The sequence below is a fragment of the Anabrus simplex genome, chromosome 2 (assembly GCF_040414725.1).
Source record: "Anabrus simplex isolate iqAnaSimp1 chromosome 2, ASM4041472v1, whole genome shotgun sequence".
Classification (NCBI taxonomy): domain Eukaryota; kingdom Metazoa; phylum Arthropoda; class Insecta; order Orthoptera; family Tettigoniidae; genus Anabrus; species Anabrus simplex.
Genome location: NC_090266.1, coordinates 12,373,553 through 12,390,325, shown reverse-complemented (window position 1 = coordinate 12,390,325; position 16,773 = coordinate 12,373,553). Strand labels below are relative to the sequence as shown.

At 37.8% G+C, this 16,773-nt stretch overlaps 1 long non-coding RNA gene across 1 annotated transcript in view; it reads right to left on the bottom strand.

The window, feature by feature from the left end:
* Window positions 1-10,419: 10,419 nt before the first annotated feature.
* The window catches only part of LOC136864957 (uncharacterized), a 98,149-nt gene continuing 91,795 nt past the window's right edge, over window positions 10,420-16,773 (bottom strand). The window contains exon 3 of the long non-coding RNA XR_010859383.2: window positions 10,420-10,915. This is a non-coding gene — a long non-coding RNA (uncharacterized lncRNA). The remainder of the gene's footprint in view (window positions 10,916-16,773) is intronic.

Below are 16,773 nucleotides of genomic sequence, written 5' to 3'. Positions count from 1 at the left end.
ATTTCCCTCAAGTCCGCCGGCAAGCCCTATCCGCCACCTGGGATTATCACGTCTCCCCCTCCGAGGTGATTCAAGATTCTACTGTATTTATATCACACCGACACACAACAAAATGCATAATAAGTTTCCTTTATTAGTCTGTAAAATGAACGGAAATTTAATTTTCTAGGTCTCTCTGAACACTTGGAGATAACGTTTGTTATGTTTCTTGGCTATAATGTGAAAAGAAAATAGCAGAATCTGTCACCGACACAACTCCCTCAAATTCATTCAACTCATTAAAATTATGAAGTAATAATGAACACAAATACACTGAAGTACGCGAAACTAGCACATGCAAACAGATCCGTATCTCATACATTAACATACGATCTTCACACCGGGGAAAAGCACAGAACCGCTAAAAACACGTGGCCTGCGACTCCAACGAAATTACGCACAGCAACGATGTTTATAGTGCGCGAATCACACATTAAGAAACTAGCGCAGTTAACGGAGCGGAGGCCTCCGGAGAACCTCCGATTGAATTACAAGCACGTAGTTTAAACTTGGTACGGGAGAAATAAACGAGCATTTGTACAGGAATTTATAACTTGTCGCTATTAATGTGAAAAACTACGCCCCTCCGTTAATACTTTAGTTATTTGCCGATATTACAGATAGCATTCCTACGTACAAACATTGAATGACCGAGCTCGATAGCTGCAGTCGCTAAGTGCGGCCAGTATCCAGTATTCGGGAGATAGTAGGTTCGAACCCCACTGTCGGCAGCCCTGAAAATGGTTTTCCGTGGTTTCCCATTTTCACACCAGGCAAATGCTGGCGCTCTACCTTAATTAAGGCCACGGCCGCTTCCTTCCCACTCCTAGCCCTTCCCTGTCCCATCGTCGCCATAAGACCTATCTGTGTCGGTGCGACGTAAAACAACTAGCAAAAAGAAAACCATTGAATGACAAGTGAGTAGTGTGAACTTCATACGGAAGGAATGAACGAGCATTTTCACAGGAATTTATAACTTGCCGCTATTACTGCGCGAAACTACACTCCTTCTTTAACTTTTTTTTTATGCTATATGTTCGGGGCGTCGACCTTTGAAGATCTTTTGCCTCTACTTGCACCATATGTGAGGAAACCTGCGTGTATTATGTAAATGGCGGTAGTGTAAAGTGTTAAATGTGAGGAAAGGAACGTTAAGGATGACACAAACACCCAGTCTCCAGACCAGGGATATTAATCATTTAAATAAAAAACCCTGACCCAGCCGTGAATCGAACCCGGGTGTCAGGCGGACGCGTTGCCACCTACACCGCGAGGCCGGTGTTTGTGAGTCATTTGTGCCATGTTTTACATCGCAGCACTTGCAGACTTGAACTCCTCCGTCCGCTCGTAAATAATCATCCCTTACTTCTGCGCGTCTTTCGCGATTTTTACATATGTACAGAAATTAAAAGCGAATTCAAATATAACTTGAAACTACTGTATTCTAGCGCCAATATAATGGGAATATTTCCATAATAATAATAATAATAATAATAATAATAATAATAATAATAATAATAATAATAATAATAATAATAATAAACGAAGTGTACTGTGTAAGTTCTGCACAGGTAGGGCCTGCACTTTTCTGAGAAACAACTGAACCTATTTAGATATATTGTTTGTTGTATCTACAGGGTTTACACCTACAGGTATATGGGGTATGTATTATATGTCGATATAATTGCATTTTCTTGATAACAAATGAGAGGATGCATTAATTATTCTGAATGACTATACGTTCTTTGTTAAGGGGCATTGATTACAGCCCACTACGTCCTTACATTCGGAGCTACTGTTGCAAATAGGAGGCGGCCCTCCGGTTAACCTCCGGAGCTCCGTAACTTCTTTGCCTCCGTCGGTAGTACCGGAGATCACCGGTGGAGCGCTGTATCGTATTATCCGATTCAATCAACAGGAGGTCCGCCTCTTCACAGCGATACTTTCGTTCCGATTAACTGAGTCACTAGCGCCAGCAAGCCTCTCTTGCTTGTAGGACGATTGCCGTCCCGAATCCTCAGCCGTAAAGCACACATGCTGCTGTAGCGAGCAGGAAACACGATACACGAAGGCGACGGGCGATACACTCGTGGAATTAAGCATCAAATAAATACGCTTGAAAATTTGGTTGAGCAAATTACAAAAGCACATAAGAATTTATCCTTCATCCTAGGGGACGAGTATTGACCGTACTGGAGGTTACATTAGTAAAAAAATAGGAAGAATTAAAAATAAATCGGAAAATCATAAAGAAGAGTTCAAAAACGGAAAGTTTTCGGGTAAATCGGAAGGGTTGGCAGGTATGCAGCAGCTATCACAAATGCTACATACGCAGTGCAACGAAACACATGGACAGAGGTGGAATACAGTTTTAACGTCTTTCGTGCCATTAATGGTACACATATCGAGTTGTATTAGATATGTAAAAAATATATATATTTCAGTTTATCTGCTTGTAGAAACAAATCGCCATTAACAATCTCTATTACTTATTAAGATATTCATGTTTATTACATTACCCGCTCAAGCCGGGCACCCAGTTTGATGAAAGATAGGGACCGGCAAGTACGAAAGAGAGTAGCAAGACAAAAATGCATGTCATCATTTGCAAGATTCCACACTGAGTTCCAAAGTGTATCTGGTAACAGTGCCAGTACCAGAACTATTTGTCGAGAGCGCCAGAAATGATGTTTTCATGACAGGGCAGCTGCACACAAAGTGAACATCTCCAAGATAAATTGGCTACGGTGATGTAACCGTCCAGGCTTCTCCAGCCCTACTAATTTAATATAATATCATTTTACGCGATATCATTTGATATCAAGTTTATCCGCCATCGGCAATTATTCGTAATAACATATTTATTCAACGTCAATCATTTGTAATCAAGGCCTTTTGGAATCATATTGTATATATGATAACATCGTTTTATTATTTACATTATTATATTATGTAGGATAGGAATTCATTATGTTGTAAATACGGTCAATATGTTGAGACATAGTTGTTTTCATTTCATCTCATATTTGTGTATACGGAAAGTTATTCTTAAAGTTGGGATTTTGCGTGACTCATGGGTTTGGCGAACGCAGTAAACAGCGACCCGCGCGCGAGGCTTGCATACCAGCAGAGTACATCATCACCACGCCTGCTGGACTCGACAAGAAGAAGAGAAAGGGAGATGATAATGCGATCTACGAATCAGATGTTTCGTTGTATAGAGATCTGTGATTGAGCTGCTACCAAGAGTGGGGGACCCTGGTGATATTATCAAGTGCGGAGCGAGATACTTACGGAGACTCCATCACTACTACTTCTACTGTGAACATGTACTTTGAACGACGTGATTTGATTTTTGAAACAGTGTGTGGTCGCTCCGCGACATAGTTATTTTTGTACAATGTGTTGTCGCTTCGATACAGTACTTAGGTGCGGTAATGTTATCGGATCTGAGTGAGACGAAACAAGCTTACAGCTTGTGTTATATTCAGTAAATCTTCTGGACGAAGAACTATGTTTAGTTGAAGTCTACGAAATTTGGTACAAGTCTGTACCGTATAAATAGTATAGCTCAGTTTGATTGAGATTTCTACTAATATGGGAAAATTCATATCTCTGAATTTTCTCCTCTTACGATCAACGCTGATCAGTTTTTACAAGTATAGGGCCAATGTCTAATTTAAAGACTAGGCAAATAGGGAGTGCTAGTCCAGATAGCCTGTACCATATCAGAGAAGGAAGGAAGGAAGGATGTCCATGGAGCAAATTCTACATCGAGAAGAAGAGAACGAGTAACCACGGAAACCAATTGGTGAGCTTCAATTAGATAAAGCAAGCAATATTAAATTTAGTAAAGTAAATTATAAATTCCTCCACGCTTTAAGGAAACTTTTCCGATTCATCTCATTTTTTTTTTGGATAATAAATTCATTTGTATTTTATATTGCATTAATTTTCTTTCCTAAGCGATACTTAATGGTTAATTATTTAAAATCCTACCCCTGTGATTTAAGTATAAGTCTCTATGCTAGTAAATATAAATTTTGGTTTTGTTTAAAACTGTAACCCTGGCGCCCAAACATCACATAGAGAAATGGGAAACCATGGAATGTTAATTGTTTCTATTTGCGTGGCAATTTGCGGGCAAGCCACAAATAGTTTATTTGATATTCATGCGTCCCAAGATAATAACTTTCATCTCCCCAAGTGTTTTGATAAGGGGTTGAACAGTTACAATGTAAAGAACAGAACCATTGGACTCATGTGTAATGGAGGCAAGTGCTATGGTTGAAGAAATGGACTGATCGGTCCAGAGCCTCGATCTTAACCCCATCGAACATCTTTGGGACGAGCTGGAACACAGACTGCGAGCGAGACAACAACGCCCATGATTTGCTCCTGATCTGCTCAAGATTCTACAAGAAGAATGGAAGTTTAATTCCTGTTCCAACATACCAAAACCTGGTGGACAGCCTTACCAGAAGAATTGCGGGCATGGTAGCAGCAAAAGGCAGACCAATGTTGTACTAGGAATGTTGTTATCAGAGGTAACTTGTGAATGGATATCTGTCCAAAAACTTCTGGCAATATAGTGTATATTGTAAAGGGCTACTAATATCACAGCACAAGCAAGCACAAAGTTTTATGAAGGATAAATTTTACATCGTACGACACAGGAATCCAGATCATCGGACTGTTACTGTCCATTATCTGGAAGTCAACTGCAACTACCACCAAGAAGGCAGAGAGGTTTCATGCGCATTAACTCCTAAAAAAATTTAACCTGGAAGGTTATCAATGAGGAAGAAAGAACTTGAGTGAATGAACTTACGACGTGCATCTTTACTTGCCTTGCTGCTAAAGAAAGCTCAAGATCTACAACCAAACCTTACACCTACTTGTGGAACATAAGAAAGACATATTAACAAGATTTTGCTGATATGTAGATATGTATAAATTTTGGAAATTGCTTTCTAAGATATCAATCAATCAATACTGATCTGCATTTAGGGCAGTCGCCCAGGTGGCAGATTACCTATCTGTTGCTTTCCTAGCCTTTTCCGAAATGATTTCAAAGAAATTGGAAATTTATTGAACATCTCCCTTGGTACGTTATTCCAATCCCTAACTCCCCTTCCTATAAATGAATATTTGCCCCAGTTTGTCCTCTTGAATTCCAACTTTATCTTCATATTGTGATCTTTCCTACATTTATAAACGCCACTCAAACCTATTCGTCTACTAGTGTCATTCCACGCCATCTCTCCGCTGACAGCTCGGAACATACCACTTAGTCGAGCAGCTCTTCTTCTTTCTCTCAATTCTTCCCAACCCAAACATTGCAACATTTTTGTAACGCTACTCTTTTGTCGGAAATCACCCAGAACAAATCGAGCTGCTTTTCTTTGGATTTTTTCCAGTTCTTGAATCAGGTAATCCTGGTGAGGGTCCCATACACTGGAACCATACTCTAGTTGGGGTCTTACCAGAGACTTATATGCACTCTCCTTTACATCCTTACTACAACCCCTAAACATCCTCATAACCATGTGTAGAGATCGGTACCCTTTATTTACAATCCCACTTATGTGATTACCCCAGTGAAGATCTTTCCTTATATTAACACCCAGATACTTACAATGATCCCCAAAAGGAACTTTCACCCCATCAACGCAGTAATTAAAACTGAGAGGACTTTTCCTATTTGTGAAACTCACAACCTGACTTTTAGCCCCGTTTATCAACATACCATTGCCTGCTGTCCATCTCACAACATATTCGAGGTCACGTTGCAGTTGCTCACAACCTTGTAACTTATTTATCACTCTATAGAGAATAACATCATCCGCAAAAAGCCTTACCTCCGATTCCACTCCTTTACTCATATCATTTATATATACAAGAATACATAAAGGTCCGATAACACTGCCCTGAGGAACTCCGCTCTCAACTATTACAGGGTCAGACAAAGCTTCACCTACTCTAACTCTCTGAGATCTATTTTCTAGAAATATAGCAACCCATTCAGTCACTCTTTTGTCTAGTCCAATTGCACTCATTTTTGCCAGTAGACTCCCATGATCCACCCTATCAAATACTTTAGACATGTCAATCGCGATACAGTCCATTTGACCTCCAGAATCCAAGATATCTGCTATATCTTGCTGGAATCCTACAAGTTGAGCTTCAGTGGAATAACCTTTCCTAAAACCGAATTGCCTTCTATCGAACCAGCTATTAATTTCACAAACATGTCTAATATAATCAGAAAGAATGCCTTCCCAAAGCTTACAAACTTACTGGCCTGTAATTTTCAGCTTTATGTCTATCACCCTTTCCTTTATACACAGGGGCTACTATAGCAACTCTCCATTCATCTGGTATAGCTCCTTCAACCAAACAATAATCAAATAAGTACTTCAGATATGGTACTGCATTCCAACCCATTGTCTTTAGTATATCCCCAGAAATCTGATCAATTCCAGCTGTTTTTCTAGTTTTCAACTTTCGTATCTTATTGTAAATGTCATTGTTATCATATGTAAATTTTATTACTTCTTTGGCCTTAGTCTCTTCCTCTATCTCGACATTATCCTTGTAACCAACAATCTTTACATACTGCTGACTGAATACTTCTGCCTTTTGAAGATCCTCACATACACACTCCCCTTGTTCATTAATTATTCCTGGAATGTCCTTCTTGGAACCTGTTTCTGCCTTAAAATACCTTTACATACCCTTCCATTTTTCACTAAAATTTGTATGACTGCTAATTATGCTTGCCATCATGTTATCCTTAGCTGCCTTCTTTGCTAGATTCAATTTTCTAGTAAGTTCCTTCAATTTCTCCTTACTTCCACAGCCATTTCTAACTCTATTTCTTTCCAGTCTGCACCTCCTTCTTAGTCTCTTTATTTCTCTATTATAATAAGGTGGGTCTTTACCATTCCTTACCACCCTTAAAGGTACAAACCTGTTTTCGCATTCCTCAACAATTTCTTTAAACCCATCCCAGAGTCTGTTTACATTTTTATTTACCGTTTTCCACCGATCATAGTTACTTTTTAGAAACTGCCTCATACCTGCTTTATCAGCCATATGGTACTGCCTAACAGTCCTACTTTTAAGACCTTCCTTTCTATCACATTTATTTTTAACTACCACAAAAACAGCTTCATGATCACTAATACCATCTATTACTTCAGTTTCCCTATAGAGCTCATCTGGTTTTATCAGCACCACATCCAGGATATTTTTCCCTCTGGTTGGTTCCATCACTTTCTGAATCAGCTGTCCTTCCCATATTAACTTATTTGCCATTTTTTGGTCATGCATCCTGTCGTTCGCATTTCCTTCCCAATTTACATCTGGCAAATTCAATCAGGTAATCCTGGTGAGCGTCCCATACACTGGAACCATACTCTAGTTGGGGTCTTACCAGAGACTTATATACCCTCTCATTTACATCCTTACTACAACCCCTGAACACCCTCATAACCATGTGCAGAGATCTGTACCCTTTATCTACAATCCCATTTATGTGATTACCCCAATGAAGATCTTTCCTTATATTAACACCTAGATGCTTACAATGATCCCCAAAAGGAACTTTCACCCCATCAATGCAGTAATTAAAACTCAGAGGACTTTTCCTATTTGTGAATCAAACAACCTGACTTTTAACCCCGTTTATCATCATACAATTGCCTACTGTCCATCTCACAACATTATCGAGGTCATTTTCCAGTTGCTCACAATCTTGTAACTTATTTATTTTTCTATACAGAATAACATCATCCACAAAAAGCCTTACCTCTGATTCTACTTGTTTACTTATATTTTTTATATATATATAAGAAAACAAAAAGGTCCAATAATACTGCCTTGAGGAATTACCCTCTTAATTATTACAGGGTCAGATAAAGCTTCACCTACTCTAATTCTCTGAGAAGAAAAAAAGAAGAAAGTGAACTGATACGTGAAGTAGAACAGAACCCATATAAACCGCTAAATGCATGGCAACCAACATTTCCTTGAAGCATTTCAACAGATGTATGGGAGGAACATCCACGCAAAGTAGTTCAAGCTAGAGAAACACACCGTGAGCTGGAAATGGCAAGTGATGTCACGAACATCGAACCTTTTACGGAGGAAGAAGTGGCGGAGGTCTTAACAAGTATCCGGAACAACAAATCAAGTGGACCCGACTTTATATACGGTGAGCATATTAAAGAAATATGGCCTGAAATGAAAGATGAAATAACCGATCTTCTTCTTTTTTTTTTTTTTTTTTTGCTAGGGGCTTTACGTCGCGCCGACACAGATAGGTCTTATGGCGTCGAGAAATCAATCTTCTTAACGGATGCCTAGAGCAAAGCAATATTCCGGAGAGTTGGAGGAAATCTACGGTCAAAATGTTATACAAAGGGAAAGGAGACACAGGGGACCCTAACTGATACAGAGGAATCGCCCTGGAATGCACGATGTTCAAGTTACTGACTAAATTACTATGCAAGAGGCTTACAAACATAATCGACCTGAAATTACCTGAGGAACAATTCGGTTTCAGGAAAAATAGAAGCACAATCCAAGCCATTACCTGCCTACTCAACGACATACAGACTGCCTTTTCAAATCCAGGACGAAAACTACATGCAACATTTATAGATTACACGAAAGCTTTCGACTCAATCAGTTGGAAATTAATAATAGAGAAACTGCAGCAATTGGTTGGTAGACAGAACTATCTATTGCGAATTATTCAAAACATACTGCACGACAACAGCATAATCATCAGTGACGGTATAAATATCTCACGACCAATTCATCAAACAAACGGGGTACTCCAAGGAGATCCACTGAGCCCTCTGCTCTTCATTGCAGCAACAGCTGACGTAGTTCAAGCAATATCATCAGAAAAGGTGCGTCTATATATTTATGCAGATGATATGATAATAACATCAACAGATCAGGTAGAATTGCAGATTGCCTTCGATCAACTGGTGCAATGGACAAAGGAAAATGAGTTACAAATGAACGAAAAAAGACAAGTGTCCATGAGCTTCAGAAAAGGGGGGCCACAGGCCTCTTTCTTCTACCAAGAAAAGAAACTAACAGCAGTGTCACACTTCAAATATCTCGGCATGACCTTACAAACACGTGGCATCATATTCAGAAAACACACAGAAGACATACCAAACACGGCTATCAAGGCAATGAACGACATAAAACTCATCAATAGACTATCAATTGGAACGGCAATGAAATTATTCAAAATTAAAACCACTCCTATCATAACGTATGGACCAGAATTAATTTGGATACACTGCACACAGAGAAATCTGGAACAGATTGAGAAAGTGAAAGCCACTTTTCTGAAAAAATGATTATGCCTTTCCAAATTCACACCCTCTCGGCTCGCATACAAGCTCACCAGGGAGCCTTTCTTCATTGAGGAACTACGACTACAGCTACTTTTGCCAGAAACTCCTCCATATAAAGGCCTCGTGGAAGTGCTTTGGAAAAAAAAAAATTAAATATGGTCAGAGTTCTACGCTACAGACGCTATGATCTACAGCGATTGGCAACAAGGGAACTATGAGCTGAGACATTTAGTGACACGCTACGCTGTTCATGGCTTCCACTTCAAGGTGTGCATGACCAGCAAATATCACGATCCAGACATCACCTGTGTTTGTGCTTTGTGCAACAGAAGCTGTGATCGATATCACGCAATGATATGCAGTGAAAGGAAGTGCTCATTGAAAATGCTTTGCAGTGAGGGACAGTGACTATCCTAATAACTTTTTTTTTCTGCACATTGTGTGCTTTTCCTCTTTATTTATTTAATTCTCTGAGATCTATTTTCTAGGAATATAGCAACCCATTCAGTCACTCCTTTGTCTAGTCCAATTGCACTCATTTTTGCCACTAGTCTCCCATGATCCACCCTATCAAATGCTTTAGGCAGGTCAATAGCGATACAGTCCATTTGACCTCCTGAATCCAAGATATCTGCTATAACTTGCTGGAATCCTACAAGTTGAGCTTCAGTGGAATAACCTTTCCTAAAACCTAACTGCCTTCTATCGAACCAGTTATTAATTTTGCATACATATCTAATAAATCAGAAAGAATTCCTTATCTGATTAGGAATAATATTTGAAAAGGAACATATCTGAAAACTTTCAATATTTAAGACTCAAACCCAGACTTTACAATTAATGCAATCAAATATATACTTCTGAGTACCAGTAATCATTATTCAAGTAAAACTGGTAATTTGATCACATTTGTCCACAAATTGAAAAGAGCATGGTTTTGAGTCCGAAAAGCATTCTTCAAGACTTTCAGCTCATTTACATCCAGAAATCCTAAAAGCACCATTCACTAATTTATTTAAATAATTTCAATATTACAGTAAAAATTACAAGTCTTACATTCATCCAATTTTCATTTACAAAGAAGAAACATATGGCATGACGATCATAACCTAATTGATACGCATGCCACCATATCTATGGAAAGAAGTAAGCAGAAGCTCACACTGCTTTGAGAATAGTTTGCAGAATCCTTCTTTCAATATTAAGCAATACATTAAATAATAAAACTATTAACTCAAAACCTAGCACTACCAGCTAGAAACAGTATTCTATTATCAGCTACATTTTTTCTTCTCTCCCTCAAATAAAAAATCAGCCCATTCTTCTGCTTGAGCACGTCTTCTCCTTGCCAAAACAGGGTTCACTCCATATCTATACCCAACAACAAGGAAAGTTGTGACAGCCAAGGCTCCACCAAGGAGAACAACAGGCTGGCCTGCCATTACTCTCAATAACGAAGTTTTTGATTTGACATCCATTCTGCAGTAGAAACTCTGAAAGCAAAGTAAAACACATATGATATATCTAATACCGTACAGTGCAGTACAGAACACTGATACAGATTTTGTTTCAATATCATGGCTGTAAAAGAGATGCAACTGCAGTCAGCTTCCACAATCACAATCTCCCATGCCATTTGCCCCTATGTGGTAGGTTGTAAAACCTTCAGTTATTATGTTTAATATATTTTAATTATATTTTATTAATGCTAAATTATCTTTTACTAAATGTTAAATATGAGTAATACGTATTGTGTATAAGTTTAACTTCAAAATCTATATAGTCGAAAGCGGTAGAAAACACTATAATATTCGTATATAGATTTATTCTGGTATAATTCGGTATATATGAAGGGATCTGGAAAATTACTGTAAGGTTTATTATCCAGGTACATGTAGAGACATTAGGAGTATTGGAGAGATAAACAGTAATGAAAGTTCTAGCTGGATCCATAATTGGAGTACTCCATTCGACTAGCTGGTTAATCGATGTTCCATTAGAGTGTTGTAAGAACTCTTCCAGAAATCTAGATGGTTGATCAAACAGTATATATATCGAGCTGTCAGTCAGTGAGGAAGGGAAGTTGTAACTACTAGGGTCACAAATATATGTAACATTATATAGATGATGAATCTGGAATATCTCTAGGGTGTGGGGTAATAAGCTTACTTGGACAACATACCATATAGGTTCTGGGAAAAGGATATTGGAGTTCGGTTTCCCCATTATATTTGAGGTTATCTAATGTTACCATTGAAGTAAAACTATAAATTATTTTGATAGAACAAAATAAATTCCTTAAATTATGTCAAAAAATAGTATGACTTGCTGCGATAAAACAGATGAGAATATAAAGGTATGACATTACAAATGAAAGAAACTAGGCATTAATTTGAAATCCTATTGACCGGACATTTAAAAGTTATACAAGAAATTTATCCCTCACTAGTTACAAACAGTACCTTCAACATTGAGTGTTGTTATGACATATTCCTTTGAATTGTTATCCTGTAGGTATCTCAAGCCTAATTTAGTGATGTATCCTTTTTGTTTCACTGACGAGATATGGCATGGCTTGAAATTAGATTCACACTTCATAATCAAGTTTACAATTAATTCACTGATAACTGTTAGTCTGCATTACGACGATTCTATATTCGGCTGTCATAGCACCGACACAAAAACACGACCGAACAGATATACGAAACACACTCTGAACATTTAATCCCTATGGTGACTGATGACTACATATCCATGTTTTACTTTAGAAAGGTGAAAAATGAGTGTATCCTCCTAATTCAATACATCATATATTCCATCATTAGACGGAGCAATCAAATTCAAACATGTTTCGGCTCATTTGAGCAATCTTCAGTGAAAGGGAGGGGGGTTGGTTGAAATAATTTACATAATACAAGCTAAAATATGCCAAAAAACATAATGAAAGAAAAATGAAAAACAAAAGAGCCTAGACTGAAACAAAATTAGCACAATATACAATATTTACATCATCATGTGGAGCAAAAAGCAACTCACTGCAACAAAATTCAGTGAAACAGGGGTTAATACAAAACATAATTGAAACTAAAAACTGTGTTAACCTAAGAAGAAAAGAAATGAAAACAAAAGATACAGATGGAAATGAACAATATGTGCACATGGTGAGGTTGCAGACCTCTTAGTTTACAAAATATTGGTTTTGTAACAATACAAAACAAGATGAAATCACTGTCAAAATTTCAGGCAGAAAATCTATCTTTGAAGAAACCCATCACATTAAATTTTGGCTAGGAGGGGAGCGGGAGTGAAAAAGTTGGAGAAACCAAGCCTGACATAACGTGCAGGCGAAAAGCCTGATACAAGGAAAAACACCGATGAAATTTAAAGCTTTAGAACAGCAGCATTCTCAATATGTTCACAATCTAGCGGTCCCATTCCTGATTATCGTTTCATAATGTTGGCTGGCTGGTTTGCCTTATTATAAAAGATCGAAAGGGCCGCGTCATAAAATTGAGAAGCTGTGTTGGGGAGATGACAGATGCATGGTAAACTGTATGTGACCTAGTGGAAACCGTCAATGAAGTTCCAATCTGTAATGGAAAAAAATGAGGTTGTGTGAGAAACTTGGGCTGATAAGTAAAAAGTGTGGAATGGGTGTATAGAAAGCTTAAACTTACGGTGTTTATAAGGTGGTAGTCCTCTCAAACGGCCTGGCCTTCTCAAAGTAACAGTCTCGTTCGTGCGATCGAGTCTGTTGTTGGTTCAGTTGTGTTTGCGAGAATGGAAGGAGCGGAGGGGGAACGGGTGGTATGGGGAGGGGGGAGTGGTGGTGAGTTGGAGAGATGGAGGCAGGGTTTGTTTATTTTATGGAAGTTCTGACAAATATATGGAATGAATGTTTCAAGTAGAATGTTCTTTTTCTCGTTGACTTCACTTAAATTGTGAGAAGGGTTCATAAATTGATCTAAATCGATGTGGATGCTCTCGAGAACATTGAGCAAGGTGCCTTTTTGCTCATAATGCAAGATCTTAAGATCTTTATCTATTGAAGTGTATTCATGTCTGGATGCTTTATGATGTTCACCCATAGCTGAAAAACTATTATATTTGAGAGCGTTGGGATGTTCGGCGTATCTTATGACAAAATTACGGCCTGTATGACCAATATAGCTGGAATTACAGATTGGCATTCTAATTTGTAAACTCCGGAGTTCAAATGTTTGTTATTAATGTTGTTATTGTTATTGTTGACAGTATGTGGACTGAAAATGAGTTTAATAATAATGTTATTTGTTTTACGTCCCACTAACTATTATTTAACGGTTTTCGAAGACGCCGAGGTGCCGGAATTTAGTCCCGCAGGAGTTCTTTTACGTGCCAGTAAATCTACTGACACGAGGCTGCCGTATTTGAGCACCTTCAAATACCACCGGACTGATCCAGGATCGAACCTGCCAAGTTGGGACCAGAAGGCCAGCGCCTTAACCATCTGAGCCACTCAGCCCGGCGAAAATGAGTTTGGAGTTGCTGTGGGAGGTTCTATATGCTATTTTGATGTTGTGTTTTTTAAAAGATTAGAAATTTGGTAAATGCTACTATTATTGAAAGTGAATGTGGGAAACTTTTCTTTAGGAGCAGAATCTTTTTCTAGGATAGTCTTGGGCCTGCTCTTATATCTATTGGATGATTCTGCTGATGAAGGTTCTACTGAAACCATTGTGTTCTGCAATGTTGTAAATAGTATTAATTTCTTTTTTTGTAATTCTTGCGAGATAAAGGAACAGTTAATGCTCTGAGGACCATGCTATTGTAAGCTGTTTTTTTATGTATGTCTGGGTGCACAGAGGTCTGATGGATGGTACTGATGGTGTGTGTGGGTTTCCTGTATATATTGAAGGATAACGTGTTGTTGCTGTTTAGCATAATGGTTAAGTTCAGGTAATTAAGGGCATTATTGTTTTGTGACCATGGTGAATTTTATATGTGGGTCAATGGAGTTGATAAATTAAAGTACTGTGTTGCTGTTAGTAACGCGGGAGTCTAAAATAACAAACGTGTCATCTACAAAGAGTGTCCAGTGTTGAATGCCATTAACCTTGCCAATGATGTCCCCAAGGAAGACCTATCTGTTGGTAAATGACATTATTGAAAGTCTAGAAATTGTTGTTCAAAGTAAACTCTAGAATCTGAATAAATTCATCTATTTCGCCTACACTTAAACTGCTGAATTTGGAAAGATTGTTCTTGATCAGTTGTACGGTGCTGTTAATGGGAACATTAGCATACATGTTAGTAATATCAAAAGAATGAAGAGTGTGGCGTTTGGATAAATTAAAGTGTTTAATCTTGTTGCAAAATTCTATGGAGTTCTTTACTGATGTATTGGCTTGAAAACGATAGTGTGACTTGAGGAATTTGTGAATGAACCGAGATACCTCATAGGTCGGACTGTTCCTGAAATTGATAATGGGTCTTATGGGAATGTCTGCTTTATGGATCTTGGGTAGCGCTTTGGCTGTGGGAAGCTTTGGATTCATCATAATCATTTTGGATTTTTCAAGGTCAACAGAAATGAAACTTTCTTAATGATGATTTTTAGGTCTCTCTGTATTTTATTAGTTGGATCTTTTTTAGAGGTTATGAAGTTGTTGTCTGCAAAAAGCGTGTGCGCTTTATTAATATAGTCACTTTTGTCCATGATTACGGTAGCGTTCCCTTTGTCGGCTTTTGTTATTAAGTCATTGTGTTTGACTTATTTTTTAGTTTGTTTACTTTAGCTATGTGCTCTGTGTTGGGTTTAATGGTTTGTTGTTGATTAAGGATGGAAGATAGCTTGCGTTTGACTTCATATCGGACCTCTTCTTGTATGTTTATTGGTAATTTATTAATGGACAATTCAGATTCAGCTATGGTGGAAATTAAATTATTACGGTTAGAAGGATTACCCCAATTATGTTTAGGTCACTTGCTCAGCACATCGAGATCATCGGCATCAAGATTGATTTTACTTAAGTTTACTACAGGTTGGTGAAAATCATTTGGCTTTATGTTATTTGGGGTGTTATGTTTGCTAAGTGTTGTTTTTGAAAGAGCATTCCATTTTTTGTCAAGTGTGTTTTGTTTCTTTAACAAAGTGAGGTTAAGTTTGTTAGAGACGTGTAACTGAAAGGACGTCCATTCGAGGGGGCAAAGGAGAGTGAAAACTTCTAAATGAGTTTCATATAGTTTACATCTGATATCATACAGCAACTCTCACTTTACATGTCTTTAAAGTCAATCTACACACACATATATGTAACAAATTAACTACAATCACGCAAGCGATAATTATTACAGAATTGAATTGAACAATAATAATAATAATAATAATAATAATAATAATAATAATAATAATAATAATAATAATAATAATAATAATAATAATACAGATATCATCCTGTAACGGGATTTGAACCGTTACAAAGTGTTGGACTCTGAGTGACTGTTGGACTCCAAGGTGGAGTCTGTCAGTTCAAGAGAAAGTATGTTATAGTCTGCGAGTCAGTGTTGTTGATATCTGTACTTGTCAGAATCAACTTCAAGGTACTCTGCTATTAAGTGTTGTTGTTTCACTTGCTAATGTGTGTAATTGTGTGTTGTGGCTTACAGTGACAAAGTAATTTACACAAGGAAGCGAACGTGTTCTCGTATGATATTTATTTACGTCAAATAAAATCGCATTTGAGACCGATACCTACCTCCAGCTCTACCTAATACTCTGCAAAGAACGAATTTTCTCAAAAAATAAAATCTCATGAGTAACCTTTCAGTGTGTAATCCACAAGCCTCTGCAAGTGATCTACATGCACCCAGCACTGAGGAAACACTGAAAAAATCACGTCCCATGTCTCTCTCAGCTTCTTTTACCCTGCATGGCCATTTTGAGAGTTGGGATGTAATTGAATAAAAGTAATCAAATTACAAATACTTTTAGTTATTTTTACCGTACTTGTAATCATTTCTTTTTACAAAACAAACTTTTACTTGTAATTTACTTCTTGAAATCTAATTGTAATCGTTAGAGTCTTCATCGCATGGAAGCAGCAACGGAGAAAAATAAGCGCCAACTAGGGCTCGGAAGTTAAGGAAAAATCCTTTTTTTCTCCAGTATCTGAAGATGAGGCCCTACATTCTGGGTCATTGTAGGCCAGAAAATGGTGGATTTTATTTGTGGACTTTTTTGGCAGTTTGGCTTTTTAGATCTTAACAGCTTTTTATGCAATTTCACCTTCTTTTGACTACATTTTTACTGCCCATTCCCATTACCTCTTAAACATCTTTGCTCTAGTGAATACATAAATATGAACCACAT